The sequence below is a fragment of the Delphinapterus leucas genome, chromosome 3 (assembly GCF_059928025.1).
Source record: "Delphinapterus leucas isolate spDelLeu-1000000601 "Yukka" chromosome 3, BTC_Dleu_Yukka2, whole genome shotgun sequence".
Classification (NCBI taxonomy): Eukaryota; Metazoa; Chordata; class Mammalia; order Artiodactyla; family Monodontidae; genus Delphinapterus; species Delphinapterus leucas.
In genome coordinates, this window is record NC_143131.1 from 51964874 (window position 1) to 51985143 (window position 20270).

The following is a 20270-nucleotide window of genomic DNA, read 5'->3' on the forward strand; positions in this document are numbered from 1 at the left end:
ATTTCTCCAAAGAAGACATACAGATGGCCAAAAAGCAAATGAAGATATGCTCAACATTGCTAATTATTAGAGAAATACAAATCAAAACTATAATGAGGTATCACCTCACACCAGTCAGAATGGCCATCATCAAAAAGTCTACAAATAATAAATACTGGAGAGGGTGCGGAGAAAAAGAACGCTCCAACACTGTTGGTGAGAAGGTAAATTGGTACAGCCACTATGGAAAACAATATGGAGGTTCCTTTAAAAACTAAAAATAGAGCTACCATATGATCCCACAATCCCATTCCTGAGCATACACCTGGAGGAAGCCATACTTTGAGAAGATACATGCACCCCAGTGTTCACTACAGCACTATATGCAATAGTCAGGATGTGGAACCAACCTAGACGTCCATCAACAGATGAATGGAGAAAGAAAATGTGGTACATATACAATGGAATATTACTCAGCCATAAAAAAGAATGAAATAATGCCATTTGCAGCAACATGGGTAGACCTAGAGATTATCATACTAAGTGAAGTAAGCCAGATGAGAAAGACAAATATCATGTGATACCACTTATATGCTGAATCTAAAAAATAATCATTAAAAAAAAAGATACAAATGAGCTTATATACAAAACAGCAATAGACCCACAGACATAGAAAACAAAGTTATGGTTGCCAAAGGGGAAAGGGGTTGGGGGATAAATTAGGAGTTTGGAATCAACATATACACACTACTATACATACTATAAAATAGATAACCAACAGGGACCTACTATATAGCACAGGGAACTATACTCAATATTTTTAATAACTTATAAGGGAAAAGAATATGAAAAAATAGATATGTATGTATAACTGGATCACTTTGCTGTATACCTGAAACTAACACAACATGGTAAGTCAACTATACTTCAAAAAAAAAAAAAAATGTAAGAAAGGCTGAGGGCCTAGACTGGTAGAAGGACAAAGAAATAGCCTCTTGACCAGAAACTAAACTAAGCTCAATATCCTCAATATCACCAGAAGGTTGCTGCTCTTCACCACCATTAAAAGACCTGGTTCTGGGCTGGGAGCCAGAACCCTGGGTGGAGATGACCTCCAAAGTACTTGACCACTAGTTAGTGTGACAAGTTGGGGGATGAATTTGCCAAGAGTTTGAATGGAGGATAAGATCTGTGTAAAAGACTTGAGTTGTAAATGATAACAGCTTCAATAACCCTATGAGTCTATGGGTTAATTTCTTAAATTTATATTGTCTGTCTATTTTTACTTTAGCCATCCTAATATGTGTTAAGCGTCACTTCATTCGTAGTTCTGATTTACATTTTTTTTTTTTTTTTTGCGGTACGCGGGCCTCTCACTGTCGTGGCCTCTCCTGTTGCGGAGCACAGGCTCCAGACACGCAGGGTCAATGGCCATGGCCCACGGGCCCAGCCGCTCCGCAGCATGTGGGATCTTCCCAGACCGGGACACGAACCCGTGTCTCCTGCATCAGCAGGCGGACTCTCAACCACTGAGCCACTGAGCCACCAGGGAAGCCCCAACATTGGGGTTTTGATATTAAGGATCTTCTTATAGGATCATTGGACATCTGTATATCTTCTTTGGAGAAATGTCTGTTCAAATCATTTTTCCATTTGTTAATTGGGTTATTTGTCATTTTGCTATTGAGGGGTAGGCATTCATTATATATTCTGGATACCCTTATCAGAGAAATGATTTATAAATATTTTCTCCCATTCTTTGGAATATCTTTTCAACTTTCTTGATGGTATCATTTTCAGCAAAAAACGTTTTTAGTTTTTCTGAAGTCCAATTTATCTATTTTTTCTATTTATATATTATTTTTCTCTTTTAGCACTATATCTATGAAGATAAGTTTATATTATCTTTCATATTTACCTATATAGTTACCTTTATGGGTGTCAGTCTGTTTGGACTGCTGTAACAAGATACCATAGAGTGGGTACCTTATAAACAATATAAATTTCTCATTATTCAGCAGGCTGGCAGTCTAAAATCACGGTGTAAGCATGGTCAGGTTTTGGTGAGGACCCTCTTCTAGGTTGCAGACCTCAGATCCTTGTATCCTCACATAGCAGAAAGAAGTAAATGAGTTCTCTGGCGTCTTTCTCATACTTCCCTTTAATTTTTCTAGATGTAATTTGCTTTAGTTCTTTGAGCATACTTATAATAGCAGCTTTAAGTTATTTGTCTAAGAAGTTCTACCTCTGGACTTCCTTAGGGGAAGTTCTGTTGACTGTGTTTTTGTCGTGATTTTCTTATTTATGGGCCACTCTTCCCTGTTTATTTATGTCTCCTAATTTTTGTTAAAAAGTGAACATCTGAGATAATATAATGTGGAAACTCTGGAAATCAGATTTCATCATTCTTCAGTTGGTTGTTTCTGCTGTTTGTTGTTGCTGTTACTGTTTGTTTGTTTAGCAATTTTCCTAAATTACTTCTGTAAAGTCTATACTCTTTGTCATGTACCACCACTGAGGTTTCTGCTCAGTCCCTTGGGACTCTTGAAATCTGGCTTGACACAACTCATGGCCAGTCTCAGCACTCCTTAAGTATATACCACTGTTTATTTGCTCCAAACCCAAGAACTCTTTATTTACTGACTGAAGTCTCTCAAGTAACTCTAGAAATGTTCCTATTGCTCCCATTCTGCAGGTATGTAGAATAAGAGCTTTTCAAGGTATGTGATAAAGGTGGAAAATATATGGGTAGGAGTTTGCTACTGGGTCTGAGAGAAATTAATCCATAGAGAAAAGCTTCTGAAAGTCAACCAGTAAGCCAGCAATGGTTGTAATTTCAACTGTCACCATTGCCATTGCTCCCCAATAGGGGAGACAGCAGGTTTGTAACATGGAGCTCCTAGTTCTTTCTGTGATAAGGTAGAAGGGAGGTCAGACCTTGATAGTGTTATAGTTCCAAAAATCAATCCTGTGCAGGACAAGTCCAGCTTACTTCCTCACTGCTCACAAGATAGCTCCAAGTTAGAGACAGACAGACATACACTTTCTAACCAGGAAAAACTTCACAGAAACTAAGGCTGGATCAGACCCATAGAAACACTCCCTTTTCTCATTCTAGATCATTTCACATTCTGTAACCTCTCCCCTAATATAAAAAGAGACAACTTTGCCCTTAAAAGATACTCAGTACCATAGGAATGGGACATCTGATCCCTGAGAAGTTCCCACTCACTGCTTCAGGCCCCCGAATGCATTTGCAAATGACTACCGGGCGAATGTGACGGCATCCTCATACTCTTTTCTGCATGATCATTATAAAAAGATGCTCAACATCGCTAATCATTGGAGAAATACAAATCAGAACTACAATGAGGTATCACCTCACACTAGTCAGAATGGCCGTCATCAAAACATGTACAAAAAATAAATGCTGGAGAGGGTGGGGAGAAAAAGGAACCCTCCTACACTGTTGGTGAGAATGTAAATTGGTACAACCACTATGGAGAACAGTATGGAGGTTCCTTAAAAAACTAAACATAGAGCTACCATATGATCCTGCAATCCCACTCCTGGGCATATATCCAGAGAAAACCATACTTTGAAAAGATGCATGCACCCCAGTGTTCAGTGAAGCACTATTTACAGTAGCCAAGACATGGAAGCAAGCTAAATGTCTATCGACAGAAAAATGGATAAAGAGGATGTGGTACATATATACAATGGAATATTACTCAGCCATAAAAACAAATGAACAATGCCATTTGCACCAACATGGATGGACCTAGAGATTATCTACTAAGTAAGTCACACAGAGAAAGAAAATTATCATATGATATCACTTATATGTGGAATCTAAAAAATGATACAAATGAACTTATTTACAAAACAGAAAGAGACTCACAGACTTAGAAAACAAACATATGGTTACCAAAGGGGAAAGGTAGGGGGAGGGATAAATTAGGAATTTGGAATTAACATATACACACTACTACATATAAAATAGATAATCAACAAGGACCTACTGTATAGCACAGGGAACTCTACTCAATACTCTGTAATAACCTATATGGGAAAAGAATCTGAAAAAGAATATATGTATATGTATAACTAAATCATTCCATTGTATACCTGGAACACAATGTTGTAAATTAACTATACTACAATATAAAATAAAAATTTTAAATGAAGAATACTTGGCATAGTTGGTCCCCTTGTGGCTTTTCAGTCATAATCCTGAAGACTTGAGTGTGTTCTGCTTATAAAACTGTTCTTAGTTTTCCTGAATTTAGGGTGTTTTTCTTGAAGGAGAGAGAGAGGGATGGTGGCAGGGGTGGTGGTGGATGCACTTTATTTCTGAACCATCACTTACCATTCCTTCAGGAATCCTCTTTTTTTTTTTTAAGCAAAGGATTTCTCCCAAAGTACTTTTATCAACATCTTTTCTCAGCCCCTCAAATTCCTAATAACACTAGCCATTCTCAAATATGCTTTTCTCTATGCTAGTTGGAAACTGGACAGACTTGGAACCATGCTGACTTTGCAATTTACTTACTGTGCTCAGTTTAATTCTAGTAATTCTTGATAGGGTCCAATCATGCTGGCTTTAGGATCAACTCTTACATGCAGTAACCTCTTTGTAGATCAGGGAAAATGGTTCTATTACTAGTCTACCATGTAGGAGATTCATGACTAGGGTTTGAGCTATTTTTATTTATTTAAAGATTCTTACTCCACTAAATCTAAAAGGAGTTCCTAAAATCAGATGACAGAAAAGAAGTTAAAAAAAAAAACTGCTTAAATAAGACTCTACAGTAAAAGAATCTCTACTATACAAAGGGAGGTAAACACATAAATTAAGAAAACAAACTAAGCAATATGACCAGGAATACCTTTGGTTACCTAGAATGGACATTATTCAGTTCTTACAACAAATATTGAATGAATACATGAGTATTATGTACAAGATGTTATGTTGGGAATTATGGGAGATAGAGTGCAATCAAATTCTCCTGTGCTCTTAAAAGAGTTTACAATCAAATTGAAGATATATGAGCCTTTCATTGAATGCCTGTAGCACAAACTGTCATTACCTTAGAAATGCGACAAACTAATTGCTTTGAGAGCGCAGAGGAGAATAAGATTATTTTAGCGAGGAAAATACAAAGGTACAGTAAAGCAGATGGTATTTTGAGTTGGATAGACCATGAGTGATGAAGGATGGAGGGACTCTATAACAAAAACAAAACAAAACAAAAAATATCTATAACTATTGTGTATCTATATATCTGTAGGTACAGATACTGATAGACAGATATAGAAAAACAGCTATTTTAAGAAGATGGAATATCATAGAAAAGTTAGAGATGGTAGGAGCAATACTTACCACAGACAGAAATGGAGTATAATATTTGTGTCAGCAGCAGTGTAAAATATAGGTTGTACTCAGGTGGTAAATGGTATTCATTCATTCATTCAATAAATACTTATTAGCAGTTCTTATGTGCAAGGCATCATACTTGGGAATATAGCAGCCAAAAATTTTCGACGTGGTTCCACGCACAGGGAGCTGATAGACCAGAAGGAAAAAATGTATGTATACTGAATAAGGATTATAGTGGAGAAGGAAAAGTTTGTCCTAGAAAGATACCCTTAGGAAGTGCTATTTTCACTTAGAATTAAAGAATGTGTGGCAAAGGAAGGAAGGAAAGGGGACAGGGTAGAACATGCCAAGTGTAGAATACTGCCTATGAAAGAACCCGGAATCTAAGTATAAGTGGGGAGCTAAAATAAGATTTAAGATCATAGAGGCACAATATTAAAGAAGAATGAAAGAGACTTCCCTGGTGGTCCAGTGCTTAAGACTTTGCCTTCCAATGCAGGGGGTGTGGGTTCGATCCCTGGTCAGGGAGATAGGATCCCACATGCCTCACAGTCCAAAAACCAAAAATAAAACAGAAGCAGTACTGTAACAGATTCAATAAAGACTTTAAATATGGACCACATCAAAAAAAGATCTTTAAAGAAAGAAAAATAGAATGAAATAAACTACCAGGTAAGCAGAAACACATTTGAGCCATCATTCTTCACTAACCTGTTTATGACAGAATAGCTTGAATGCTCAGATATCTGCATGTACACTTTACTTTTGTTGATTTTTTTCTCCTGTTCCTAGTTAGTTGTTTAATGAAGCTCATATTTTTATTGTTATTATTTGCTTATAACTTTTTAGAAACACTGTTAGAAAAACTCCTGTCATATAAAAGTTTGGTAACTTGGAACCTGGTTTTTCAAAACAATAATCAAACACACAAGAAACCTATCTTTTTTCTAGAAAAGCTAAGATAGTAGGACATAAGAGAATCTGGCTTAGCTGTAGCATTTTCTCAGGAAACAGAAAAAAGTTAATATTCCAGAGAAGTTGAACATTAGTAAAATCTCTTATTCTGATGTTCATTACGGGGGAAAGGCTTGTAAATCTGGATTAATATTTATTCCTTTGAAATAAGCCTAAGGCATGATTTTGATCTGTCATTCAATATTAATTCTAAAAATATTTACTGATCATACCTATTTTTGACCAAGTACTGCACTGGACATCAAAGGTAGAGTAATTTGGGCTTTCCTGGTGGTGCAGTGGTTGAGAGTCCGCCTGCCGATGCAGGGGACATGGGTTCGTGCCCTGGTCTGGGAAGATCTCACATGCCACGGAGCGGCTGGGCCCGTGAGCCATGGTCGCTGAGCCTGCACGTCCGGAGCTTGTGCTCCGCAACGGGAGAGGCCACAACAGTGAGAGGCCCACGTACCGCAAAAAAAAAAAAAAAAAAAAAAACAAAAGATAGAGTAATTTTTAAAATGGGGGAAAAAACCAAAACAGACATAGTCTTTGTTCTAGTGGAGCTTACAGTATCATGGATGAGACAGATACTAATTAAACACTAGAAAAAAAATAAACGTAAACCAGTTACTGTGAAAAGTGCCATAAAGAAGAAGCACATATAGCTAAAAGGGCATATAAGAAGGGCTTTTGATGTAGTCAGAGATTAAGGCAGCCTTTCTTGAGAAAGGCATAATTGACTTGAGATGTAAATAATGAGATTGATATAACTAGGCATAAAGGGGAGGAAGCAGCATTTGAGACAGAGTGATCAACAAATGCAATGGCTCTTTGGCAAGACCAAGAATGACAAATCCTTGGGACTGAAGAAAAACTGTGTGTAAGCCAGGAGTGGATATGAGTAAATCAGATAGAAGGTGCGTAGTCAAGATGAGAAGTGATGGTGAATTGGACTACAGTGTTGGCAGAGCTGTGGTGGAAAACCAGATTAGGGGTAGTTCTCTCCAATAAAGCCCTCTGTGAACTGACTCTGTCTTCCCTATATTTCCTATAGACTCTAAGTAAGCCACGGCTAATTGTGGCAAAGTTCACAGCACCTCAACAAATTCCAGGGCAGCTCGGATGTAGTGAAGAGAATATAGATACAAGAAGTTAGTATAGTGGTAGTCAGGGATAGGTCATAAAGAGCTAGATGAACCATTTTTAAGGCATTTGTGTTTTACTCTAAGGGCCATGGAGAGCCAACGAAGATTGTTAAATAGGAAAATGGCATAATCAAATTTTCCCTTTTAATAAGTATATATGTTTTTACTTTATGGCTAAATATTGGGACCTACAAAAGTGTTTTTAGCATGTAAGTCACTTGTTTAGGGGAAAATTAATCTAACACCATTATCATGATGGTTTAGAGTTGCAGATTGAGAAGAATCTAGAAACAAGAGAATCAACTGAAAAGGTATTTCGATAGTCTAAGAGTAAGGTAATAAGTTGTAGAAATTGAGTAATGACAGTGTAGAATTTTCTTAAAGAATAAGGGATGAAATTTCAGAAAACAAATCACTAATTTTTCTTCAGAAGTTTATACAACTGTTTGGCACAGTGTCTTAGAATCAATTTGCTAAAATGGGATCCCGATATCTGAGAAAGATTAATAAAATGTATTTAAATTAAATATATTTTTTAATTTTTAAATTTTTTAAATTTATTTTTATTGGAGTATGGTTGCTTTACAATGTTGTGTTAGCCTCCACTGCACAACAAAATGAATGAGCCATACACATACAGATATCCCCTCTCTTTTAGACTTCCCTCCCATTTAGGTCACCACAGTGCATTAGGTAGGGTTCCCTGTGCTATACAGTATGTTCCCATCAGTTGTCTATTTTATACATAGTATCAATAATGAAATATACGTATTTCTTATAACTACCTCGATTTGCCACTGCAAGCCTAAAAGTATGGAGTAAATTTTGTATCTTCATCTTTATTTTAAAATGAGCACCTCAATATTGTTTGGGTCTGGGGGTTGGTTAAGGAAATCTGAGAGAGAGGTTGGATTTCTGAGGGTTTGGCACAGCTCTTCCATGCCAGAGAAATGGGAATTCATAATTCAGGAACAAGACCTGGGGAAGTTGCTCTGGAGCTTAATGGAGGGAGGCCGGGTCCAGTGGCAGGTGCCTCAGAGCCTGCAAAAGGACTGCCTTCTTTTCAACAGAGCCTGTCTTTAGAAAAACTCCATTTGGTCTTGAACGGCACCACCACACCCACTTCCAGAGCCAAGCAGTAATTTGAAATTTGAGGTAAATGAGAAGTCCTTTTGAGTTTCAGTTTTGAAATGCAGGCTTCCCTGAGCCCTACAGGAACAGCAGAGAATCCAGGGCTCTTAGAAAGGCCACTTTACAGACTCTTAGACATGGGCCAATGGAAGTCATAGCCCAACCTTTCGAGGTGAGCTTCATACCCTTTCTTTCCCACAGCCAGTAGTCACCTGAGAGCCACGAAATAACTTTACAGTGACATCCTGAGGGCCTAAGAACTAGCCCATGACAGAGCTGCTTTGAGAAGAAGACCAGCTCTGGACAAAACATCCCAGCAGTCCACATGTGGCCTGTGGGTCCTATTTTCCTACCCACTGCTCCACATCAAACAAGGATTTGCCTAAGAAGATTACCTTGGCAGGAGTTCTCTTTGTTAGGTATTTTTAAAATCTTCTTTAAAGAAACATAAAATTATATTTCTGTGGGGAAAATTGGTACTCCACGGGTTCAATAATTGCTCTACAATTACATTGCTTTAATACCATAGGAACTCACCAGCGGAATGATGGGGAATTCATTTCCAGTGGAGAGTTGGATGACTTTCCTTTGCACTCTTTCTTTACTAAATAGTCAAACAAAGAGCATTAAAGCAACATTTTCAGTGTAAGTTGGTATGTTCTCATTCTAAAATGGGAAAGAAGCTTCAACTGTCTAGAAAAGAGATTAACCTTACCGAAGGATTACTAGCAGAGAAAAATGTCATTTTCTGTGGTCAAGAACACTAAGTAAATTCTGTGTTTGAGCAAGTTTTTTTTTTTAATGATATTTTAATCCAATATATACTTAAAATAGATTCTTAAATAATTAACATAAGAAATATGTAGTCTTTTTATTATTAAGTATACGATATCAAAATATACTTTCAGAGATATGTAAATAAAAATTGAGTGATAAACATTAATTGCAACTTCTCTGAGGTTAGTCTTGTTTTAGCAAGACTTTGATACTTGTGGATTACTAACTACTCCCAGACGATAGAACCTACTCAGAATTTCTCACAGCCAGACCTAACAGTAACCCTTTCTTTATAATCAGCTCTCTGATGATTCCCCACCCACCCCCATAGAAATGAATCGATTTCCAGTTTTACAATGCAAGCACATGCAAAACGGAATTAAATATATGTAACTCCACATTATTTAAATTTAACTTCTAAACTGTATCAATGTCAAAGTGACTGGTAGCTACAGGAGATGAGAGTGATGGAAATACTAAAGCCTCTGTGTGACAAACACATATTAAAGTAACTTCTGGTTTGTTATAAAACGATTAAGAGCTCATTCACAACAGACCAGTCTTGGATATGACTGAATTAAATCAGCTTTGCCTTTTCTATACAGGGACTTGCTTTTGCTCTTCTTAGGCAACAATTCCAATTAGAATAACCACCATCAGATAGAATTTGTTCAATAGCTTCCCTTTTATTGCAGTCACTAAAATATTTACTCTTTGCTTAAATGGTCATGGCATCTTCTAGCTGTTCCGATCCTAATTTAAAGGAGAAATATATCAAAACTGTTCTAAAACATTGAACATTTTGTATTTATGTTCTTGACGAAGATGAGATTGGCAAGATTTTACCGCCTTTTATAAAGTGCTAACTAGAAACAGAAGTGTTTGGTCAAAGGAAATTACAATGAAGGAAAACCTGAACATGTTATTCTTCCAAAGGGAGGACAGAAATTATATTTTTGGATGACTTCAGCTTCTTCTTTTGTCAGGTAATGATTAAAAACTTGACAGGAATAATGAACTTTTGTTAGGTTTTGTGTTAATTTTAATAGGATGATCAAATAAGAATTAGTATTCCCAATATTCAGAGAAAAATAAAGCTGCTCCATGGCAATAGTATTGCTCTAATATATAGCTCAGGCCTCAGAGGGCATTGATTCAAAATTCTCTGAGACTCAAACTACCCCAACAGTGCCAAGTGTTGAGAAAAAGCCATCCTGAGTCACTCCTATTCCACTCACTCTGGAAGTCCAAGTCATCATGAATATCCCAGAGGGACCTTTTGTTCATCCACTCATCCAGGCATTCATTCACTCAGAAAGCAAATCGTTAAGGACCTTCACACAGTAAGAGGCACTGGGACATTACAATGGCAATCAAGATATAGCTTCTGCCCTCTAGGTTTATGGGGGAAGGTAGATGTGGGGAAAAACAGTGATGATATATTGTGAAAACTGACTTCATGGGGTGTATACAAATTGGTGTTGGAGCACAGAGTCCTCTGCTCACTGGGGAGGTGAGACTTCAGAGGACATAACAAACTGAGCTGTCTTAAAGATTTCCCTCTTGCTTCCTATCCTCTCAACAACAACAACAACAAATATATATATATATTCATATATATTCTGCCTTCCTAGAACTCACCAGGGCCTACAGGAAGTAAGTGAGTGATATAAATGAGTGAAGCCCATATTCTATCCTGAAGGAGCAGTGACTTTCCACTCTGTAAACCATTATCTTGTAGGAATGCCACCTTCATTATACAAGATCACTCAGTTTTCCAAAAGAAACTTGAAATCCGAATTTTTAAATGTTGGTTACCAAAAAATATTGTTTGAAGCCTTGTGTTAGACAAATTAAAAACCTATAGGCAAGATTGGCCCACTGGCCACTACTTTGCAACCTCTAGTTTTTCACTTCAGATTAATAGCACCTTAAGGGCATCTATGGGTAAGAGCTAGGGCATTGTATTTTGTAGGCTGTTTCTGTCATAAAACTCCTGAGCTACTCAGAAAAGTTACTCATTTTTTCCATGTTTGTGAGAACTTCCTATAGACAGCCAATATGTTTCAGCAATGCAGCTTTTGGACATGCATGGATTACTTGGCATGGATTACATGGCAAAGAATTACTATTCTCTTTTAGAGAGGTTTTCATTCTCTAATCGAGTACAGTTTCACTTTAAAAACAAAACAAAACAAAAAAAAGAAGCAAATACAAAATCACTGTTTCCATGTCCTAAACAGACTTCGTGAGGCACAAAGAAGAACTCCAAACTGAGCAATTTACTTCTTTCAGAGCCACAGAAGAGGCGCACTGGGAGCTGTTCATGGAAGCAGCAGACCAGGTCTCTCAGTCCCACACACCCACCTGATTCAGGTTTCTTCCCCATGAAGTACACTCTCCTTGGAAACTTAAGCAGGACTTTAGCTCAAGAGTAAGCAAGAGGGTTTCCCTGGTGGCGCACTGGTTGAGAGTCCGCCTGCCGATGCAGGGGACACGGGTTCGTGCCCGGGTCTGGGAAGATCCCACATGCCGCGGAGCGGCTAGGCCCGTGAGCCATGGCCGCTGAGCCTGCGCGTCCGGAGCCTGTGCTCCACAACGGGAGAGGCCACAACAGTGAGAGGCCCACATACCGCAAAAAAAAAAAACCCAAAAAACAACGAGTAAGCAAGAAACAGGCCATTTATGGGCAATATAGCTTCATGAGGAAAATAAATGACTTGAATTTTCCCTATCATAAGCAAAGTATATGGAATGCAAATTCATAGTTGAAATGCTTTTAAGTGCTCAGCTCTGTGAAGGGCCACAGTTCTGCTGTTCCAACCCCATTTCTGTTATTATTAAATTTTTAGTCTTTAGTGAGGCAGTGTAAGGGAAAAAGAAAAGCAGAGAACTGGCATAGCATCAAATAAAGCACAATCCTAATGCAGGTTTTGCATAATATATTAACAGCCCAGTCACACAGATGTCACTGGAAGTAACCAGTCAACAGTGGAAGTGGGTTCCACAGTGATCTATATGATCAGTCGGGAGCAAAATTGTACTAATGCAAAAAACAATTTCAGATCCAGCTATCACATTATGGAAAGCTGAGAATATATTCAACATTGGTGGTGCTTTAGAATTATTTTGTTTGCTTCTCCCATTACTTCTCAGGTTTTACATTTAAAGAGCTCTATGCAAAAACAATAATAATTATTATTCCATTGTATACTACGATACTCTCTTATTTCTGATTATGATCACAGGACGCTAAACTGAAGTTTGTTCCTTTGGGGATGGCTAAGTGCTTGGTAGACACATAAGTACTACATTTTTGGCAATGATGTGGGGAAAGAGGCACGCTGTGTATTGCTAATGTGACTCTGCATTGATACAAACTTTACGAAAGGCAATGTGATAATATATATCACAGCTTTAAGTCTAAACTTTGGACACAAGTACACTTCTGGAATTTATCCTAAATAAATGACTGAATGAATTATTTATTATAGCTAACAATGGAAAACGAATTGTCATCCATAGCACATTGCTTAAGTAAATCATCTACACAGTGCTATGTACACACAATGAGATGGATCCTTATATTTTATAATATGAAGAGCCTATGGTATGTTATAAGATCTGCACAGTATGTGTAAAGTGAACAAAGTAGCTTTTAGAACAGGATGTCCAGATAGATAGATAGATAGATAGGTATTAATGATAGATAAAAGATGGGAAGAATATAAGTATAATATGAACATGTAAAGCATAGCTTTCCACAGGGCTGTGGAGGGACAAAAATAAGAACCAGGGGATTTTAGTTCTACTTTATTTAGTCAGTGTCTGAATCTTTTAAGCATGTGTAGCCAGTTTATTGAACATATTGAAACTGATGTTATGAGAATAAAAGTGTCATTTTTCTCCCATCACGTTCTTCACACATGACCTGTGGGATTTTCTCCATCCTTTAGTGATATTTAGGGCAAATCCACTGTCTTTCCCACCACTTTCAGGAACTTAAATGATTTTGTTTTCAACTTTAAAATGTTCTCTCCAATATAACTCCAAACTTTTGTCTCCCATCTTAATAAATCTCCTCCCTCCCCGGCATGATTCTGACCCCCGACTTGGGCAACAAGTAAATAAGAAAGAACCTAGTCTGCTCTTTTATTCCCCTTGTCCCATTTCTCTTCCTCTATTCCTTTAGCTGCCTCTCTATCCTTCAGGATCTGTATAAGGGGAAGAAGGCTGAGACAAGAAGGGACACAGCAGTTTTTCTTAACTGGTACTGTGTGTCTCTCTTGGCTGTTCCGTATTCTGCCACAGCAAGCATCTGAATGCAGCCCTATCACATTGAATGCATTAGTATATTCTTCAGACCCTTGCAAGGCAAGGACCACCACACTGCATCTTTTCACTGAACTCTGGCTGATCCTTGTGAGCCACCTCCATACTGAGTACCTGTCCCAGGGTACACCTCCAATCCCTTTCTGCTGTTTCCCCTTCACTCCTGCAGGCAGCAGCTCTCTTGGGTGAGCTTTTTAACTTTATATATACAGAAAGGGGAGGGGAGAGGAAAATCGTAAAGCAAAAAAAAAAACAGATCAAACAAAAATGATAAAGAAAATGTGGCAAAATTTTAACAATTTGTTAATCTCAGTGAAGGGAACACTGGAGTTCTTTATGCTAAGTGGCATATTTTTCAGCAAGTTTTAAATTATTTCCAAATAAAAGCTTCACAAAGCGCCTGTGTCTGAGGCACTTTGGGGCAGTGAAGCAGAAAGGAAGAGAACATATAGGCAGGTAAGTCCATGGATTTGCATTCCTGCATCAACTCTGCTACTTACTACCCTCGTCCAAGTCACATAGCCACCTTAATTCTATAAACATTAATTTTCTAATCTATCAAAGGGAGATAAAAACAAGAATCCTGCTGAAGTTCCTGAATTACTGTGGAACTCACATTAATCAAGGAGTGTGCTATATGTGTGTAGGTGACACTTTCCTGTCAGTGTGGTATCATGTGCCCAAATCAGGGTCCCACTAGGTTCCCTGAACCCAAAGGGAGAAGGAACAGATGCTCCCCGCTACAGTGAATATATATTCATACCCCAAAGCCTAGAAATCCAGTGCACCATTCTTCACTCTACACAGGCTGAGACAAAGAGGTATTCTAGGCAAAAACAAATACAATATATGGAGCTTTCTCCAAGTCAACTCGGAATGAGAATAAAATCTATGAGGCTCTTGAAAGCCAAGAGTCTAACAGAAGAACCTAAGTCCAGAAAACAGCTGACAGCTATTTGGGATGAGTACAAGAATTCACCTGAGACTCTGAGGGACTGCTTCCTAATTCATTGTCAACTTTTAAAATTATGAATAATAGCTGGCAGTATCCGAAAGAGTAGAGAACTTTCCCCTATCGCCAAACCTTTCATATGCACATTGTTTCAGAGAAGAGGCTATAAGAATGTGAGCCTCCTAAGTATTGCTTCTTTGGTCGGTATTCAGGGGGATAATCCTATAGAATCTCTTTAGTCTGTAGCCCTGTCTACCCAACGGCACTAAAGGAACAAAAGAACACAATCAGATAGGAGCTGCTCTCCTAGCAAAGCCCTGGAGGTAGACTTCTGCTTTTAATATCATTTATCCAGGAGCTGATCATATTGCCAGAGGAAAGAGCCAGGAGTAATTTCTCCAGTAGTTTGTCATTGTCAGCAGGCATTTGGTTGCCAGCACTAAGGAGCTTTACCTCTGCTATCTCTATTTCATTCTTAATATAATTCAAAAGTACAACTTCCACCCATGGACTTTGAGGCAAACACAATAACCTTATTGGTAAATCCCAGGATTTCTACCCTCTACTCCATGTTCTAACCTAGATTTTCAAAAGTAAATTCTGCATCAAGACTTAGTTGCACAAATTAAATTGCTGAGATTCCCTTTTGAGACATAATTAACATATGGTACTGTACACGTTTAAGGTATCCCACAGAATGATCTGACCCATATATATCATGAAGTGGTCCAGTCACCATCTCACATAGGTACAAAATTATAGAAATAGAAAAAATTTTTCTTTCTTGTGATGAGAACTTCCAGGACCTGCTCTCCCAAAAACCTTCACACATAACATACAGCAGTGTTAATTATATTTAATATATTGTACATGACATCTCTGGTACTCATTTATCTTATAACTGGAAGTTTGTACCTTTTGACAGCCTTCATCAAATTCTTCCCCCTACTGTGCCCCCCACTTCTGGTAACCACAAATCTTATCTCTTTTTTAATGTTTGTTTTTGAAGTATAATTGACCTACAACACTATATTAGTTCCTGTTACACAAGACAGTGATTCAATATTTCTATACATTTCAAACTGATCACCGTAATAAGTCTAGTTATAATATGTCCCCACACAAAGATCTTACATAGTTATTGACTATATTCCCCACACAGTACATTTCATAATCTGTGTCTCATTTATTTTGCAACTGGAAGTTTGTACCTCTACCTCACCTATAGTTCTTAAACTGAGGAATATAGAAGTTCCTCAGTCTTTTCAGACTTCCCCTTTCCTTGGCTACTGCCACTGGTAGTGATTTTTGATTGAAGACTAGGGGCATGGGCTAGGCCAGGGCATCAGGTTCTTACTATACTATCATCTATGGATTATAAGAATAGGTTCTTGTGAGCCCTCATCAAAAATAAATGACCTCCATTGTCTTTTTCCCATAAGACACATATTATCTATGAGAGTCATTATGGCTTATGGTTAAAAACACAGACTCTACAGTGCAGATTGCCTTAGTCTCAATCCCAGCATCACATTCACCAGCTGTTGATCTTGGGCAATTAGCTGACTGTGGTCATTTCCTCTTATTACTGAGCCAGCAAAAAACATCCCCTTAAAAACTCCCTACTGAGAATAGGCTGACCTCAGAGTAAAACATTCTCTGATCTACTATCCCATCAAACTACCTATACATTTTCATCACTTTCATTCCCACTTCCACCAACAGGTTGTTTCCAGCTTTGTTTACTCCTCCTTATTAAAAAAAACCTCTTTTTGCCTAATCCTTTGGACTCTTGCAAATCTCGCGATCAGAGTGTTCTTCCCATTGCAAAAGCCCCCTCCCCATATTGTAATCATTCCTTTTCTCCCTTGAAATAATATTTTTGAATGAAGTCTCTCCTTACATAAACCTAGATTTTTTTTTAATTTGGCAACTCATTGCTCAAATAATTCATGTTCTACCTAAAGCACAAGCAAACTAAAAAACAAAAACTATCATTGATTGGATCTAGATCAAAATAAAGAAACCCAGTATGCATATTTGTAAAATAAAATAAAAATGTAAACTGTCTTTCAACTTTTGCAAATTCACTTTGTTTGTTATGACCATTCCTTTGTTTTTTGGAAATGTTTCTTTCCAAAAAAGAAAGGATAAATTAGTGAAATGTCTTTTCTGGACTTTTTAAATCCAAACTGAAAGATTTCTACGAGCAGTCACCTTCCCTCCAGTCATTACTGAGTTTGTTCCATTTTTCCATGTATTGAATTTATTGAGTTGGTTGAACACTAAGTAATGGATAAATTCCATCTTATAAATCAAAATAAAATAACTGATTTGGTTTCCAATAAACTGATTTTTTTTTTTAGCATTTAAAAATGCAGGTAAATGCCTTGTTCCAGAAAAGCCATCAACCTCACTTCTTACAGAAAAGAGACAATGTGTGTTCAATACCAAAGAAAGCATGGATAAGGAAGAACTTTAGAGAAATGATTCTCAAATTTTAACATACATTCTAATCACCTGGAGAACTTGTTAAAACACATTGCTGAGCCCCACCCCAGAGTTTCTTATTCAGTAGGTTTTATGGGGCTTGACTATTTGCACTTCTAACACGTTCCCAGGGCTGCCAGTGGTGCTTGTGAGGCTACCACACCACTGATTAGAGCATTTCTTCTTTTATTGATTCATTCAACAAATATTTATTGAGTACCTACTGTGTGCTAGTCATGGTTCTAGGTGCTGGGGATGCTGCACTGAAAGACATATCAGTACCCTCAAAGATATAAACTGAGGAAGACAAACAGTAAACAAATAAGTAAGTAAAATATATGGGATGTTGGTGAAAAGTGCTAAGGAGGAAAAAAATAAATCTGGGAATGGAGATAATTGTGTTGCAGTGGGTATAATGTTACACTGTGATAGGTTCAACAGAGAAATTCTCCCTCATGAGATGCTTTTGATTAAAACCTAGAAGATCTTCAATAAATGGTTCTGGAACAACTATATATCTGCATGCAAATAAATGAATCAAGACATAAACCTTACGTGCTTCAGAACAATTCACCCCAAGTGGATCACACATGTAAATACAAAATGCAAAACTTTTAAAAGATAGTATAGAATCTAGATGACCTTGGGCTTTGGTTATGACTTTTTTGATACAATACCAAAGGCAGGATCCATAAAGGAAAGAACAGATAAACTAGACTTCATTAAAATTAAAAACTTGTGCTCAGTGAAGGACAATATCAGAGAATGGAAAGACAAGTCACAGGCTGGGGGAAAATATCCACAAAAGGCATATCTGATAAAGGACTGTTATCCAAAATATACAAAGAATTCTTAAAACTCAACAATAAGAAAACAAATACCGTGATTTTTAAAAAATGGGTCAAAGAACTTAATGGACACTTTACCAAAGAAGATATACAAATGGTATATTAGCATATGAAAAGATGTTTCCATCATATGTCATCAGGTAAATGTAAATTAAATCAATGAGATATCACTACACACCAATTAGAATGATAAAAATCCAAAATCCAGAACACTGACAATATCAAATGCTGGCGAGAAAATGGAACAACAGGAACTCTCCTTCATTGCTGGTGAGAATGCAAAATGGTACAGCCACCTTGGAAGACAGTTTGGTTGGTTTCTTACAAAATTAACATATTCTTACCATATGCTCCAACAACCACACACCTTGGTATTGACCCAAAGGAGCTGAAAACTTTGTCCACACAGAAACCTGCACACACGTTTATAGCAGCTTTATTCATAAGTGCCAAAGCTTTCAAGCAACCAAGATGTCCTTTCATAGGTGAGGGGATAAATGCTGCATGGAATATTATTCAGCACTAAAAAGAGATGAGTTATCAAGCCATGAAAAGACAAGGAGGAACCTTAAATGTATATTACTAAGGGAAAGAAGCCAATCTGAAGGGGAGAAGGGATGAAAAGGGGTGGAGCAAAGAGGATTTTAGGACAGTGAGACTACTCTGTATGATATTACACCAGTGGATATATGTCATTATCCATTTGTCCAAACCCATAGAATGTACAACACCGAGGGTGAAACCTAATATAAAGTATGAAATTTGGGTGATTATGATGTGTCAATTTAGGTTTATCAATTGTACCAAATGTATCACTCTGGCGGGGGACGCTGATAATAGGGGAGACTATGCACGTATGGGGGCAGGGAATATATGGGAACTCTCTGTACCTTGTGCTCAGTTTTGCTATGTACCTAAAATTGCTCTAAAAAATAAAGTCTATTTAAAAAAAACTAAAAGAAGTAAGATATTTGTCTACAAAATATCTGAAGGAAGAGCATTTAAGGCAGAGGAAAAGGAAATACCAAAACCTTAAGGCCAGAGAGAATCTGACATGGTCAAAAATTCTAGTGTGGCTTTAGCATAGTGATGAAGAAGAGAATAATAAGGAATGTGGTCCCGGAGATGGGGAGAGATGGAGATCACAGAGATCCTTGTAGGTGGTGCTCACAGCACTGTGAGTGAGATGGGAAGCTTTAGAGAGTTTTGAATAGATTAAATCTAATTTACATTTTTAACACAATTACCCTGACTGCTGTGTTGAAAATAAAGAAGAGAAGAAAGAGCAGGGGAAGACAGACCTGTAATACTCATCTATTGACATTTACTTTATTCACCATTGATATGCAGCATACTCCAAATCAGTATGCTAATCTTTGCAGCATGTGCATAGTGATACAGTTAAACCCTATATAATGCTCATAGTGGGGACCAAAACATCAATTGCATAAAACATGTGCTCTTGTTATTGCAAAGTTAATGGAAGAATTTTTTAAATTAAAAATATTTAAGCTTACGTACAAGATTGCCTGTACCCAGAATTCAGCAAGTCCCAAACAGTCACAAGGCAGTTGCTTCCTAAGCCTCCTTTGGCCTCCTGCAGAAGATAAAAACTTCAGCTCATTCCTCATCCTCCTATCCTTCCACCACCTCCTAACCCTACTAAGCTGAGCAGAGGACAGGAACCAAATTGTCAATCATATTATAGCCAAATTTCATTTTCATGGGACATTACTGTGGAATATTGTTGCTTTTGAAAATCTTTACCTGAGCAACAAATTCATCTTTTTTTCTAGCAAAGTAGGCACACTCTCAGTGCGAACTGATCGGTGTGTATAAAGTATGCTCCAAAACAAGGCCTCGAACAAATTTGATCACGTCAACTGCTTTTGTAATTTTCAATGGTCACAGAGCAAGAACTGTTCTATGATCTCCGTATCCTTTACATACAAACTCCTAACTACAACAGGAAATTTACCTAGGAAAATATCTACTTTAAGAAACTATCTTTTGATATCTTCATCAACCAGCTGAATTATAAATTGGCTAATTTCGTGAATTGCCAGAAGACCTTGATAAAGCTTCCATAGAGGATCTAGCCCCAATGTTATTTTTTCCATTTCCAATGCGCAAGATTTTACTCACATTTCTGCCTACTACATGAGACTTATTTTCCTAATGTGAAACCTAGGGAAAGTAAACTTTAACAAGGCTTCACAAATACCACATGTTCAATATATCCAAGCTTCACTACCAAGTATGTGTTATATATGTTTTATTAC